The 14754-nt window shown below is 44.2% G+C and overlaps 1 protein-coding gene across 1 annotated transcript in view; it reads right to left on the bottom strand.

The window, feature by feature from the left end:
* EFEMP1 (EGF containing fibulin extracellular matrix protein 1) overlaps positions 1-1065 on the bottom strand; it is a 58270-nt gene extending 57205 nt beyond the window's left edge. The window contains exon 1 of the mRNA XM_072140599.1: positions 883-1065. The gene's annotated coding sequence lies outside the window, so the exon portion shown is untranslated. The remainder of the gene's footprint in view (positions 1-882) is intronic.
* Between the last annotated feature and the right edge of the window lie 13689 nt (positions 1066-14754).

Genomic DNA, 14754 nt, shown 5'->3' with positions numbered 1-14754 from the left:
ATACTGTATCTGCTTAATGTAATCAATTAATGCATTTATCTGTGCAAATCTATCTATCTATCTATCTATCTATCTATCTATCTATCTATCTATCTATCTATCTATCTATCTATCTATCTATCCATATCAGAAGTTACATGATGACTGACTGATTCATAAATATCATCAGAAATATTTACTTAAATCTGTTTACTTTATTGTCTATCTATCTATCTATCTATCTATCTATCTATCTATCTATCTATCTATCTATCTATCTATCTATCTTTCCACTATATCTATCTACTCCATCAATCTGTATATCTATCTTTCATCTATTTCTATCTACTGTATCTATTTATCTATCAGTCTACACTGCTTCTATCAGATAAATTGATGGATTAAACTAATATATAGAATCTATCAAGTATATATCTATCTTTCTCTCTATCAATATTAGAAGTTACTTGATGAAGTGATTCACAAATAGCATCCTGCATCTTAACTTCATTTACCACTACATAAAACAACATAAAGTTCATCTAAGCACATGTATAATACAACGTTTCCATCTTTCACATCTCCTAGGTTGGCTCCTAACTCCTCTGTCCATAGACTTTCATTCTAGTCCAACCTTGGATATCCAATGCTGACAATAAGTAAACTGACTCATAAAACAGTTTTTCAATGCTTTTTGATATCATGAATAAAACATGAAAGCGTGCAATGTCATACTAAACAGAGGAGCACAGATCATTGCCAAAAAGTCCACCTCCCCTTATCTAATATCTAGCAGAGAGGATTCATTTCTCATCTGGAAAGCTGCAACATTTTCAGTAAAAACCGCAACATGAAATCTAAAGTTTGTGGATATAAATATAAGATGCAGTCGATTTTTCTTACTTTTAAAATAGGTCAGTGTTTGATCCGGTTGGAAATCATAGACAAGGTTTCCTTTGCAGGTGAGAGGATGAAAGCAGGAATGAGATTAAAGCATGCAACTATTTAGTCAATCTCTGGGAGTTGAGAAGCGAGGGAGCACATCAACGCTCTGCTGCTCCAGGCATGTGGATACAGTGTTGAAAGGAGGTATTCATTTCAGCCTGGCTCCAAAGACACTCCTCTTTTCTTCTCTCTCGCTCACATATCCTCCCATTATTTAAGCATATGTGATGTGTTAAGTGACCCTGCCAACTCTCATGCAAAATCCAACTTCATGACCCACGATCATAAGAAACCGTGTAGGGTTTTATGATTTGACATTTCATATGCCACAGAATGTAGCATTTTTTATTGCTCTTACTCATAAGTTACACATGAAGTTTCTTAAGTTCCATTATACTAAGGGCCTTTTAGCCAGTATTTGGCCTAGAAACATACAGAAGTTAGATTGGGATTACCAATTATGACTAATAGTCTATTAGTATCTAAGTATGTGCTAAGATGACACATTCACTCCTGAGGTCTATATATTTTGTAAAAGTAAAACATTTTTTGTCAAAATATGAATATTAAAAGGGTATTCCCATTACAGTAAATGTATGCAATTCTTATTATGATATACAATTGTACAAGTTTCCAATATACTTTCTGTAACAATTCCTCACAGTTTTCTAGATCTATGCTTGCTGTCCTGCTATAGAAAGCTTCTATGTTTACTACCAGTGGACAGAAATCTGACCATGGTTACACAGGTGCACGGCTCGTTATATCATAGACAGTAATCAGAGCTGTGTGATATAACGAGCCGTGCACCTGTGTGACCATGGTCGGATTTCTGTCCACTGGTAGAAAATATAGAAGCTTTTTATAGAATGACAGAAAGCAGAAATCTAGAAATTCATGAGGAATTGATACAGAAAGTATATTGGAAAACAATAATATGCTGAAATGGGTATCCCCTTTAAGTACTTGAACCGATAGAAGAGTTCTGCATGTTTCTGTACAATATATTTTGTACAATGATGTGTTGGCTTTCCTAATATCTATATTTCAATTTTTTTTCTCTATTGTTCCTGTTTTTTCTTCTCAATGCATAAAATAGTTAATGTACATTACCATTGGTAGCAGTGCTGATAATATCAGTGTGTCTAGGCACAAGACCCATACACATGTCTTTATAGAAACTGGTCTGCATAGGCTGCATCTGACCCGCTCTGTGCTCACTAGTGCTGCCTTAGGCTACATTCACACTAACGTATGGAGGACGTATATACGGCCGATATACGTCCTCCATAGACGTCAATGGGCACACGGTACCCTACGGGAGAGGTACGGTGCAGCACACGTGCGGCACCGTACCGCTCCGTACCCGGAAAAAGATTGAACCATAATGCTACATTCACACTGCCGTTGCCCGCCGGTACCGTACCGTAGCGGGCAACGGCAGTGTACGGGGAGAGGAGGAGGAGGTGAGCGCCCCTCTCCATAGGAATTAATGGCGCACGGCGCCGTATTACGGCAAAAGATAGGTCAGTTCCTATCTTTTTCCGGGTACGGAGCGTTACGGTGCCGCACGTGTGCTGCACCGTACCGCTCCCGTAGGGCGCCGTGCGCCCATTTACGTCTATGGAGGGCGTATATCGGTCGTATATACGTCGGCCGTATATACGTCCTCCATACGTTAGTGTGAATGTATCCTTAGAGAAACAGCAGCAGGTCAGTGCCCGCCCCTCCACTCCCCCTTCCTACCCTGCAGCCCAGGAAGACGAGGAAAATGAGGCAGAACTGCAGATCATACAAATTCACCTGCCTGGTTCCATGCAACTTTGCTATTCAGTGTACCCACCCCACAACATACACTTTGCCCTACAAACCCCCTGCCGAATTGGATTCAACATTCCTTCATATTACCACTGTATGGCAGTAGTGTCTCTCTCTGTATAGAGGTAGTGTTCCTCACTGTATTGCGGTAGTGTTCCTCACTGTATGGCGGTAGTGTCCTTCACTGTATGGCGGCAGTGTCCCTCACTGTATGGAGGTAGTGTTCCTCACTGTATAGCGGTAGTGTCCCTCACTGTATGGCGGTAGTGTCCCTCACTGTATGGCGGTAGTGTCCCTCACTCTATGGCGGTAGTGTTCCTCACTGTATAGCGGTAGTGTCCCTCACTGTATGGCGGCAGTGTCCCTCACTGTATAGCGGTAGTGTCCCTCACTGTATGGCGGCAGTGTCCCTCACTGTATGGCGGTACTGTTCCTCACTGTATGGGGGTAGTGTTCCTCACTGTATGGGGGTAGTGTCCCTCACTGTATAGCCGTCGTGTTCCTCACTGTATAGCGGTAGTTTCCCTCACTGTATGGTGGTAGTGTTCCTCACTGTATAGCGGTAGTGTCCCTCACTGTATGGGGGTAGTGTTCCTCACTGTATGGGGGTAGTGTCCCTCACTGTATGGCGGCAGTGTCCCTCACTGTATGGTGGTAGTGTTCCTCAGTGGATGGGGGTACTGTTCCTCACTTTATGGGGGTAGTGTTCCTCACTGTATGGGGGTAGTGTTCCTCACTGTATGGGGGTAGTGTTCTTCACTGTATGGGTGTAGTGTCCCTCACTGTATGGTGGCAGTGTCCCTCACTGTATAGCGGTAGTGTCCCTCACTGTATGGCGGTAGTGTCCCTCACTATATGGCGGTAGTGTCCCTCACTGTATAGCGGTAGTGTTCCTCACTGTATAGCGGTAGTGTCCCTCACTGTATGGCGGCAGTGTCCCTCACTGTATAGCGGTAGTGTCCCTCACTGTATGGCGGCAGTGTCCCTCACTGTATGGCGGTAGTGTTCCTCACTGTATGGAGGTAGTGTCCCTCACTGTATGGAGGTAGTGTTCCTCACTGTATGGGGGTAGTGTTCCTCACTGGATGGGGGTAGTGTTCTTCACAGTATGGGTGTAGTGTCCCTCACTGTATGGCGGTAGTGTTCCTCACTGTATGGGGGTAGTGTTCCTCACTGTATGGGGGTAGTGTCCCTCACTGTATGGGGGTAGTGTTCCCCACTGTATGGCCATAGTGCTCCTCACTGTATGGCAGTAGTGTTCCTCACTGTATGGGGGTAGTGTTCCTCACTGTATGGCGGTAGTGTTCCTCACTGTATGGGGTAGAGTTCCTCACTGCATGGGGTAGTGTTCCTCACTGTATGGGGGTAGTGTTCTTCACAGTATGGGTGTAGTGTCCCTCACTGTATGGCGGTAGTGGTCCTCACTGTATGGGGGTAGTGTTCCTCACTGTATGAGGGTAGTGTTCCTCACTGCATGGGGTAGTGTTCCTCACTGTATGGCGGTAGTGTTCCTCACTATATGGCGGGAGTGTCCCTCACTGTATGGGGGTAGTGTTCCTCACTGTATGGGGGTAGTATTTCTCACTGTATGGGGGAAGTGTCCCTCACTGTATGTCTGTAGTGTCCCTCACTGTATGGGGGTAGTATTCCTCACTGTATGGGGGTAGTATTTCTCACTGTATGGGGGTAGTGTTCCTCACTGTATGGCGGAAGTGTTTCTCACTGTATGGAGGTAGTGTTCCTCACTGTATGGGGGTAGTGTTTCTCACTGTATGGGGGTAGTATTTCATGTCTCGGCAATCACAAGTCTATCAATGGACTTGGAGACAGTAAGATCTGTGTTCTGGACCTAATGAAGAAGGCAATTTACCCTCAGAATTTATTCCTAAGAGAAATGACCCCAATATGTAGAATGAGCATGATAGTTATGACCAGTGACCCTGAACATGTATCGAAAATTAAATTTACATTCCCCATTTCAACAACTTCCATCACTTTGCATGTAGTAATACAGGAACTTAAGAAAGTTGAAGAGAGTTATCCCCCCAAAAGTTTTTCATCCTTTCACTCATTGTAAACACATAATTACATAAAACATAATTCATTGTAAATTTAAAAAAAAAAGAAAATATATGGTGTAAATTAGGAAATGTGTCAGAGGAGCCGACCCAAACCGCAAAGTCATCAGTTGGGGTCCGGGCTCGGGTCTGACTTAACCCACCACGGTAATACCCATAATCACTACTGGCACAATCTGTTAGCTGTTTAAATGCCACTGTCAAATTGCTTGTCCCCCAATGACATCATGGGGAATGCGATCTTCCCCAAAATCAAAAATGTTACTAGGGTAGATGATGGTGTCAGGATTTGGGTTCAGTATCTGAACCCAGACCCAAAAAGAATTTCAAGTTTGCTTACGCCGAACTCAGCCAAACCCAAACTTCCATTGGTCTGCTCATCTCTAGTCAGAGGTAAGTCCCCATGAGGACAACACCACTTATTAAAAAAACATTTTTACATTTTTTTATGGCAGAAAATTTGGACAAATCTCCGCCTTTGTGTTATGGATTGCAGGGTGTCAACAACTCAGTTCTGTTGAGACCCAGTTCTGTTGACAAATTGGATCCCTTAACCAAATTTGAGCTGGACATATCTCTAAAGCAATGTTTGCCACAATAGAAGCAAAGTACCGGTAGATATTTTTTCTATCTGAGAGTTAATTTTTAAAAATTCTGTATCTCATTGGTGAGTTTTATCCACATTATTTCCAAATGTTTGCTGAATTAAATATTTATTTTTGTAACATTTAAGTTGTATCATGTTTGCCAGGTAATATTGGGAAAACACAAGTTACAGATCTTCATGACATAACTTCCATCTATCTATTCAATCTGTTGAATTCGTTTTCGAGCAGTAAAATCTGGATTATACAAGTAAATTCAGAAAAATAGTGATTCAGCATCCTGCCTAAATAAAAGCCCCTGAAGCATTGAACATATTCGGTTGATTCCTTTTTGGCTGACACAGAGAGAATGCTAGGAATTATTCCATATAGATTGATGATGGACAATTACATGGAACAGAAAAATCTGTTTGTGACTCATGCTACATAATCTGCAGAAAGAAATTACATTTTTGGTAAACTATACTGTTCAGTCACAACTATACAGCATTGGTCAAGGGCATTATCATATATATGCATTACTAGATGACATTAGCTAGTAAGTAGCTGATGGATATTAGATAGTTTACTCCTAAACTGCAGATTATACTATGGGCAGTTTAGGAGTCCAAAAAGTATGATGCCCCTTTTCATGGTCCCCACATAGTATAATGACCACTGTCCTTTGGCCAACAATTGTAATGCCCTCCCTTTTGGTTGCTCACATGCATTATGCCTCCTCTCTATGGTCCTCCTCACTTGAAATGCCCCCTTCTTGTAGCCCCCAACTTATGCCCCCTTTCTGTGGCCTCAACTCCTGATTCCCTCTTTCTGTAGCCTCTGATAATGTCATAATATTACAGTGGCAAAGGCTCTATGGAGGGAGCCTATGGATGCAGCAGCAGAGAAATCTGACTGAGCCCCCCACACTCAAGTGTAATACCATGTAATATTCCATGCAATGTATTGGGAGGCTGAAAAAAATTAACAAAAAACCATCTCTTTCTTATTTTTCCAGACAAATGACACATTTATTTATTCGTTGGGTCAATACGATCACAGAGATACCAAAGTTTTTATTATGGACTTGTACTGCCATTCTTGGGGTACTGTATTCAGGTTCAGCAGTGGCTGCAATAATACAGCAGAACAGGGTCAGTTTTACACTAAGTGGGGCCCTGAGTAAAACTAAAAAGAGGGACCCCAAAATAAAATATTTTATGAACAGTCACATTCAGTAAGAGGCTCCTTTAGTCCTGCACAATAATAACACTTTGTAGTCACACACAGTAGTAGGTAAGTATCTGTAATATGGGGCTGTAGGAGAATGTTATAGGAGATAGACAGATGATAGGTAGATTGATGCTAGATAGATGCTAAATGGTTAGATAGACAGATATATAGATAGGAAACAAACAAATTATAGGAGATAGATAACTTGACAGCTAGATGATAGATATAGAGACAGGAGATAGATGATAATAAGTATCTTCACCTGGGCATTCAACCGAGGGGTATAAAATGAGAAATACATCCTCTGTCCACATATTATTGTTTTGGGCGGTGATGGCGCTATGCATGCGGCGTGCTGCGGGATGACGTAGCACGAGGAGCACAGAGCTGGGTGTGATGGCGCCGTATACCTGGAGTTAGACTGCCTCAAACCTGCCCCGCCGTTCCAGTGTTGTGTGACCCCCGGAGATTATAGCAGTGGAGAGAAGGACGCGACGCTGGCTGATCTGTAGGGTCCGGTGTACACTCGGACCTGATCCGGACTTGATCTATCTCTGGCGATAAGACTAGCGGAGGTGGCGGCGTGCCGGTCCAAGGGAAGCTGAGAGCCGAGCTCTGCATTCACTCTGACCGGTGGTGATTGCTCCTGAGGATCGCGAGGATAGGTACCTGATCGTGGATTAAGGTAACTATTCTTCTGGGTCTAGAGGGGGATCCTGTGGATGAGAAGTCCCGGGAATACTCTCCAGCTGAAGTGAAGCTGTACTGGAAGATTAGGATATCTTGTCCATTGGAGCCGCTGATGTCCATGTTGGTGCATGCTGCAACGCCAAGAGGGTGAGAGATTACGGTTTATGGTGGAACATGGAAAGTACCTGCTACTAACACATTGGCTGAAAGAGCTGCTGTTTGTTTGCCACTAACATATAAATCTGACTCTGCATTTTTAACAGGACTAAGGCCCCTTTCACACTTGCGTTTATCACGTGCGTTTTCTGCGCGTGCTTTTGATGCGCAGAACTTGCATTGCACTCTGACCTATGGTAACCAATGGGTCTTTTCAGACTTGTATTTTTTTTCACGCACACACTCGCGTTTTTTTAAACGCGCGTTTAAATCTCGGCGTGCTTTACTTTTGCAAGTCACACGCGTGAAAAACGCACCATACAAGTCAATGGAGATGCAACAGAAACGATTGCACTCTGAGACACTTGCAAGTGCAATGCATTTTTCACGCATCAATTGCCATAGAAAAGATAGAGCTCAGTCCTGAGTCCATTTCACTCGCATTTTCTGCACGTGAAAAACGCATTGAAATTGCATTGAAAACGCGCATGAAAAACTGAGACACTGAACAAACTCTGACTGAAAACTGATTGTTAGCATGGAGATAGCTGGAAGTGGGCGGAATGCGGCCATGACAGGATGGGCTGGGAGGGCAGGAAAAGGCGGGTGGTTTAGAGTTGGGGGGTTGAACCTTGAGTGAGGTGATAGGTGGTTTTAGTTGGGGGGTGGAGACTTTAGAGGGTTTATAAGGGGTGCCAGGAAGGGCATGCCATCTTTTGGCTGGAGAAAATTGGCCCACCCACCCTCCCCGTTAGTTTGCTTTGTATCAAGGTCACATTTTGTGTTCTAGGGGAGGAGGGATACAAGTAGTTTAGATTCTTTTGTCAGGAATGGGTAGGCATAGCTTAGGGCAGTGATGGCGAACCTTTTAGAGACTGAGTGCCCAAACCACAACCAAAATCCACTTATTTACCGTGAAGTGCCAACATGGCATTTTAAGCAGTAACTTATTACTATGTGTTCTTCCACATCTTTCAATTGTATGGGCTCCCTAAGGCCACCAATACAGTTGAAAGAAAGAGGGTCTCACTGTAGAGGAAGAATAGTGGGTCCAGCAGGATGACCTCCAAAGAAAAGACAGTTCTGTCAAATCCCTCTCACTTTTCCTGTAGTTCCAAACATCCAATGAAGTGTCGCTTTAAAATAGTGCTGAGAGCCGCATCACATAAGTTGCCTGGGACTGCAGGAAGATTTGGTGGATTTGGTCCTATTTGGTGAACTCTGTCCTCTGGTGATGGCCTGAGTGCCCACAGAAAGAGCTCTGAGTGCCACCTCTGGCACCCGTGCCATAGGTTCGCCACCACTGGCTTAGGGAGTTGAGGTTTTTGGTTGTACAGTGGGCGGGTGCTTGGCAACAGATAATTTATATTTGGTAAATTGATTGCATCATTTGTTCTAAAGTCCGGGAAGTTGGAGAATTGAATTGCAGTCTCCTTGAGAGTGTGACCTCAGGAGCTGGATTCTTTTGATATTTGCCACATTCTGCCCTCGCCACTTGCCAGGTTGGTGTGCGGCTTGTGGATTGGTAGGTGTGGTTGTTTACACGCTGAGCGTGAGTTCTGAGCAATGATATTTTACTTAACGGTTACACCGGACAAAGTTGGTTGTCAAAATGGACAAACAATTTCTGCTCTGTTGTCAAGTATTCGGCCACTAAAAGATTTGATGTTTAATGTATTTCATCATATTTTGTAATTTGTTAATATATGTTTAAAAGTTTATATTTTACAGATTTCAAAGAATAAATAAAGCTGTGACCAGCACTTTTCCAACATTAAAATTTGTGTGTTTTATTTAGTTTGGTTAAGGAGGGTTCCTTTTTCTGCTCTGTGAGCCGGTCCTATGACTCAGCCCTATCCTGGTCATGCACTCTGATGCAAAATGTGCTTTTTTCACTGACCAAACCCTGATCGCACCCTGATCAAGCTCTGACGTGATCTGCAACGCAAGTGTGAAAGGGGCCTAATATCTTCCTTTTTCTGATCTAGTTAGTAATTACCGTATATTCCGGCGTATAAGACGACTTGTGAAGACAGAAAAATCTTCTGTCTTGTCTGGGGTGCTAGCACCGATCGCGGGTGTTTTCACAGCGATGGCTGCCGGCAAAGCTGCCGGCAGCCTCAAAAAGATAGCGGCGCATGGGCGCATACTCACCCTCCGGTGGCCCCGATGTCTGCGCGGCTCGTCCTCAGTCTTCCGCGCCGTCTTCTTTCTTCTGCTGGGCGCCGCCATGCTTTTCCCCGGGGCGGCGCCTAGTATGAGGTCAGCAGCGGCGCGTCATACTAGGCGCCTGCCGGGGAAGATCAATGGCGGTGCACCCAACAGAATAAAGAAGACGGCGTGGAACACTGAAGACGAGCCGCGCGGACATCGGGAGAGCAGCGCAGCACATCGGGGCCACCGGAGGGTGAGTATATAAGTTTATTTTTTATTTTTAATGCTGGGCTGGGCTGTGCTGTATACTACTGGGGGCAGTGCTGTATACTACTGGGGGCAGTGCTGTATACTACTGGGGGCTGTGCTGTATACTACTGGGGGCTGTGCTGTATACTACTGCGGGCTGTGCTGTATACTACTGGGGGCTGTGCTGTATACTACTGGGGGCTGTGCTGTATACTACTGGGGGCAGGCTGTATACTACTGGGGGCTGTGCTGTATACTACTGGGGGCAGTGCTGTATACTACTGGGGGCTGTGCTGTATACTACTGGGGGCTGTGCTGTATACTACTGGGGGCTGTGCTGTAATGGTAATGTTGTTGTTGTATGCCTTATGTTTATGAGCGACAGTTTTCCTGCTATATACCTGCATGTCATAAGAATTTAAATTAAAAAAAGGACCATGTTAAATTCAAATCTGTTTTTTTAAAAATTTTTACCGGTGTTTTGTATGCGTTGGAAAAGGGGTAGTCTTATACGGCGAATATATCTTAAACTCTATATTTTAAACAGGTCGTCTTATACGCCGGAATATACGGGTAACTAGCTACTAACAGTGGTGGTTGAAACAGATAAGCTGAAGTTTTGTTTTTTTTTTTGTTTTTTTTTTGTTCCAACGTTAACCTGCAATTGCTGTATATTTAACTACTTATAGCCTGGCTGGCAGAAGAACGGATTTCTTCTATATACTAACCCATACTCTGTGTGACTATCTTGAGCTCTGTGTTAGTATACTAACCCATACTCTGTGTGACTATCTTGAACTCTCTTACTATAGCGGACTTTATCCATCAGTACCTTCATCTGTACATATATTCTGTTATGATTAATATTTTGTCCAGTGTGCATTCATGAATAACAATTTCACACCGTATAGTGTAATACCCTATATATATTTTATTGCTGTGCAGCTGTTTTGAATTACAATCTCCAACCGAACAGCATTAGGTATTGTATGTTGCAGGGTTCGGGGGACTCTTTTTCTACTTCCTTTTGATCTTTTTTTTTTCTTCTCCTATTTGGGTGAGGAAGGATGGGTAGTAGAAAGCAATTAAAAAATACCACTAAATCTAGGCTGTCTGATGTGGGAAGTTCCCCGGGAGAGAAAAAGAGGGATGGCAAGATGGAAAGATTCCTGCAATCCCCTGGAACTATACAGGGAAAAGGGAAAAAGGTGGAAGAGGGAAAGAACGGGACAGGTGTCCCGCAGAGGGCTAGTGATGAATCCCTGGAAAAATCTAATATGGAGGAAACAGGGCCGATTCTAGCTTTTTTGCTGCCTGAGGCGAAAACTGAAATGCTGCCCCCCCCCCCCACAAAAAAAAAATAAAATCCTTGCCCTGATCACCTTCTATATTCAGCCCACTGAATTTACATATGCAACTTAACACTAGCGCTATGTGTACAGGAGCGGGCCTTGACCGGATTGTTCATACGTTCCTATGGAAACACATGTGATCGGTAACCAGAACCTGGTGTCTTGCATTAAAACAATACAAAACACCGGGCTCTGATTGCTTACCGCTGCAAAAATTGTGATTATTTCATTTCTTCTACCCCAGAAAGTGGCATAGAAGCAGTGATAATTGTCCCCCATAAATTAAATAGTATTTACACTAAAAGCACATAAATACGCAACACATTCTATCTGTACAAATACATACATACCACTTACTACATACATACAACTTACTACATTAACATTCCACATTAATACACATTCCTAATCTATACATACATCAGCCATATATATGAAATAAACCACTACTACTCCTATAATGATCATGACTTACATTCTTCTTCAGAGGATCTTGCTGGTACATCACCAGGTGGTAGATGGAGGGGGCAAAAGAGTAACTGAGGGGGTCAAATGCGGACTAAAATGAGAAAGCAGGAGGAGCATACACAGCATCACATACAGCAGGATACATAGCATCATATACAGCAGGATACATAGCATCACATACAGCAGGATACATAGCATCATATACAGCAGACAGCAGCATGTACAGCATCACACACAGCATCACACGCAGCAGCATACACACGCAGCAGCATATACACGCAGCAGCATATACACGCAGCAACATACACACGCAGAAGGCAGCAGCATACACAGCATCACATACAGCAGGCAGCAGCATACACAGCATCACATACAGCAGGCAGCAGCATACACAGCATCACATACAGCAGGCAGCAGCATACACAGCATCACATACAGCAGGCAGCAGCATACACAGCATCACATACAGCAGGCAGCAGCATACATAGCATCATATACAGCATACACAGCATCACACACAGCAGCATACACAGCATCACACACAGCATCACACACAGCAGGTAGCAGCATACACAGCATACATAAAGAGTATACACACAAAACATCATACACAGCAGGCAGCGGCATACACACAGCATATACATGCAGCATACCTGTAGCTTACACACAGCAGCAGCATACACACACAGCAGCAGCATGCACACACAGCAGCAGCATGCACACACAGCAGCAGCAGCATGCACACACAGCAGCAGCAGCATGCACACACAGCAGCAACATGCACACACACAGCATACCTGTAGTTTACACACAGCATACACATAGCTGCTGATGAAGTTCAGGAGCTCCGAGCTGGTGGGCGGGACTTGCTCATCTGAGCTTCTAGAGCAGGTGCAGAGCTGAGCTCACCCAAGGTTCCTTTGCTGGCTGTCCGAGGCTGTGGTGGAGCAGCAGCAAAGTGATAACACTCCAACTGACTGCTGCTCCACCAGGCAGTGAAGCCTCCGCACAGGCTTCCCGCTCACCCTTCTCCTTCATCAGCCCACTGGGAGACGGTATTGCCCTTCCTCCTGCCGGCAACGCTGCTGTTCATGGACGCAGGCGGCATGACATCATCAGATGCCGCCTGCGTCCTCCATACATCAGCACTACTGTGAGGAATCGTGGCAGTGGCAGGTCCGTACTGCTTGTGGGTGATTCGGGCAAGTGCCCAAATCACCTACATCTGTTTTGCCGCCTGCCTCAGGGCTCCGCATCTGCCGCCTGAGGCGAAATTTTCATCCCGCCTCATGGCAGATGCGGCCCTGGGAGGAAAGTAATTTGATTTGTAAAGCGCCACGTAATTTGATGGCGCTATATAAATAAAGATTATAATTATTATTATAAAGTATCGGTGGAGGTGAAGGTGAGGAACCCGAGACAGAGATCTCTCTCAGGGACATTTCAGCCCAGATCTCACAGTGCTTAGCAGCAGTGGGTAATGTTCTGAAAGAGATTGGAGACCTGAAAGGCGACATGGGTCTCATCAGACAGGATATAAGCAATCTAAAGACCCGCACAGAGGAAGTTGAGGGAAAAGTGGGGACGATAGAGGACACAGCGGTAGCTATGGAAAAGAGAATAAAAAGTTTGGAAAAGAAAGAGTTAGAGACCCGGCAGAAATTATTGGATTTGGGAAATCGCTTAAGAAGGAATAATCTCCGTATGGTAGGATTACCAGAGGGTGCGGAAGGAAACAACACTACCAGATTTATCTCAGAGTGGTTGGAAACTACCTTTTCGGAGAAGGTCCGATCTAAGGTCTTTCTGGTGGATCGAGCCCATCGGGTCCCAGCGAGGCCTCGCCCGGTTGGTGCACACCCCAGAAACATCCTGACCCGGCTCCTGTCACCAAGAGATAGGGATAATATCCTTAAGGCGGCCAGGACCATGGATCATTTGCAATACAATGGCTCGCCTATCATAATCTTTCCTGATTATCCCCATGAGGTACAGAAAAAGCGAGCAAGCTACTTCAATGTTAAAAAAAGATTGAGGGAAAAGGGGGTTGTATACTCTTTATCCTATCCAGCTAAATTGAAAGTGGTGTTTAAGGGAAAGTCAGTATTTTTTGAGAATGCTGAAGAAGCAAATAAGTGGGTGGAGAGGGAACTAAAGATCTGAGCTAGACAGGCTGGTGCTGTTGCCCCAGCTACGAAAGGCGCTTGAGAATGAGTCTAAGGGTACAGCACCTTAGACAGCGGGGGAGGGGAGGGTGTGGTGAAAGGCGGTTGACGGCAGGGATGAGTGGTAAGGACCAACACATCAATGGTCTTCTCTGATATGTAATGGTAAAAATATTATCCTGGAATGTGCGGGGTGTAAATGATAAGCTTAAAAGAAAGGCAGTGTTTGATCTATGCCTCTCACATCAACCGGATGAGATATGCCTCCAGGGAACACATATGATGGGTGATACATGTAGAAAGCTGTTCAAGCCCTGGCTAAGTCACTACTACCATGCCACTTATTCGTCCTATGCCCGAGGAGTGAGCATAATGATATGTAAGAAGGTTCAGTTTGAAGAAATGGATGTAAAAATCGACAACCTTGGCAGATATATAATTTTGTATGGATCTCTGAATGGCCTTGTGTTAGTGGGAATATATTTCCCCCCCACTGCGCCCGTAGATGCCCTAGTTAATATTACAAACCGACTAAGTAAATATGAAGGAGCTTCAATATTTTTGATAGGAGATTTTAATCATGTGATCAATGAGGGGCTAGATAGAATCAAAGGTAGATCTCTTTTCCCTCCAAAAATACAGCAATCTGATACACTGTTTGGAAGATTGATAGATGAGCTGGGATATAGAGATGTTTGGAGAGAAAGAAACCCAAGCAGGAGAGCCTTTACATGTTATTCTAAGTCACATGAGTCTCTATCAAGGATAGACCTGATCTTGGGGAATGAAATGGGAAGTGCATTAGTGGAGGGGATATCCTTTGGAGCCAGGGGCTTATCAGATCATTCCCCGGTTTGTTTTACATTGAAAAGAGCTGAATTGA

Source organism: Engystomops pustulosus, chromosome 3 (genome assembly GCF_040894005.1).
Source record: "Engystomops pustulosus chromosome 3, aEngPut4.maternal, whole genome shotgun sequence".
Taxonomy (NCBI): Eukaryota; Metazoa; Chordata; class Amphibia; order Anura; family Leptodactylidae; genus Engystomops; species Engystomops pustulosus.
This window is presented reverse-complemented; position numbering and strand designations above follow the sequence as displayed.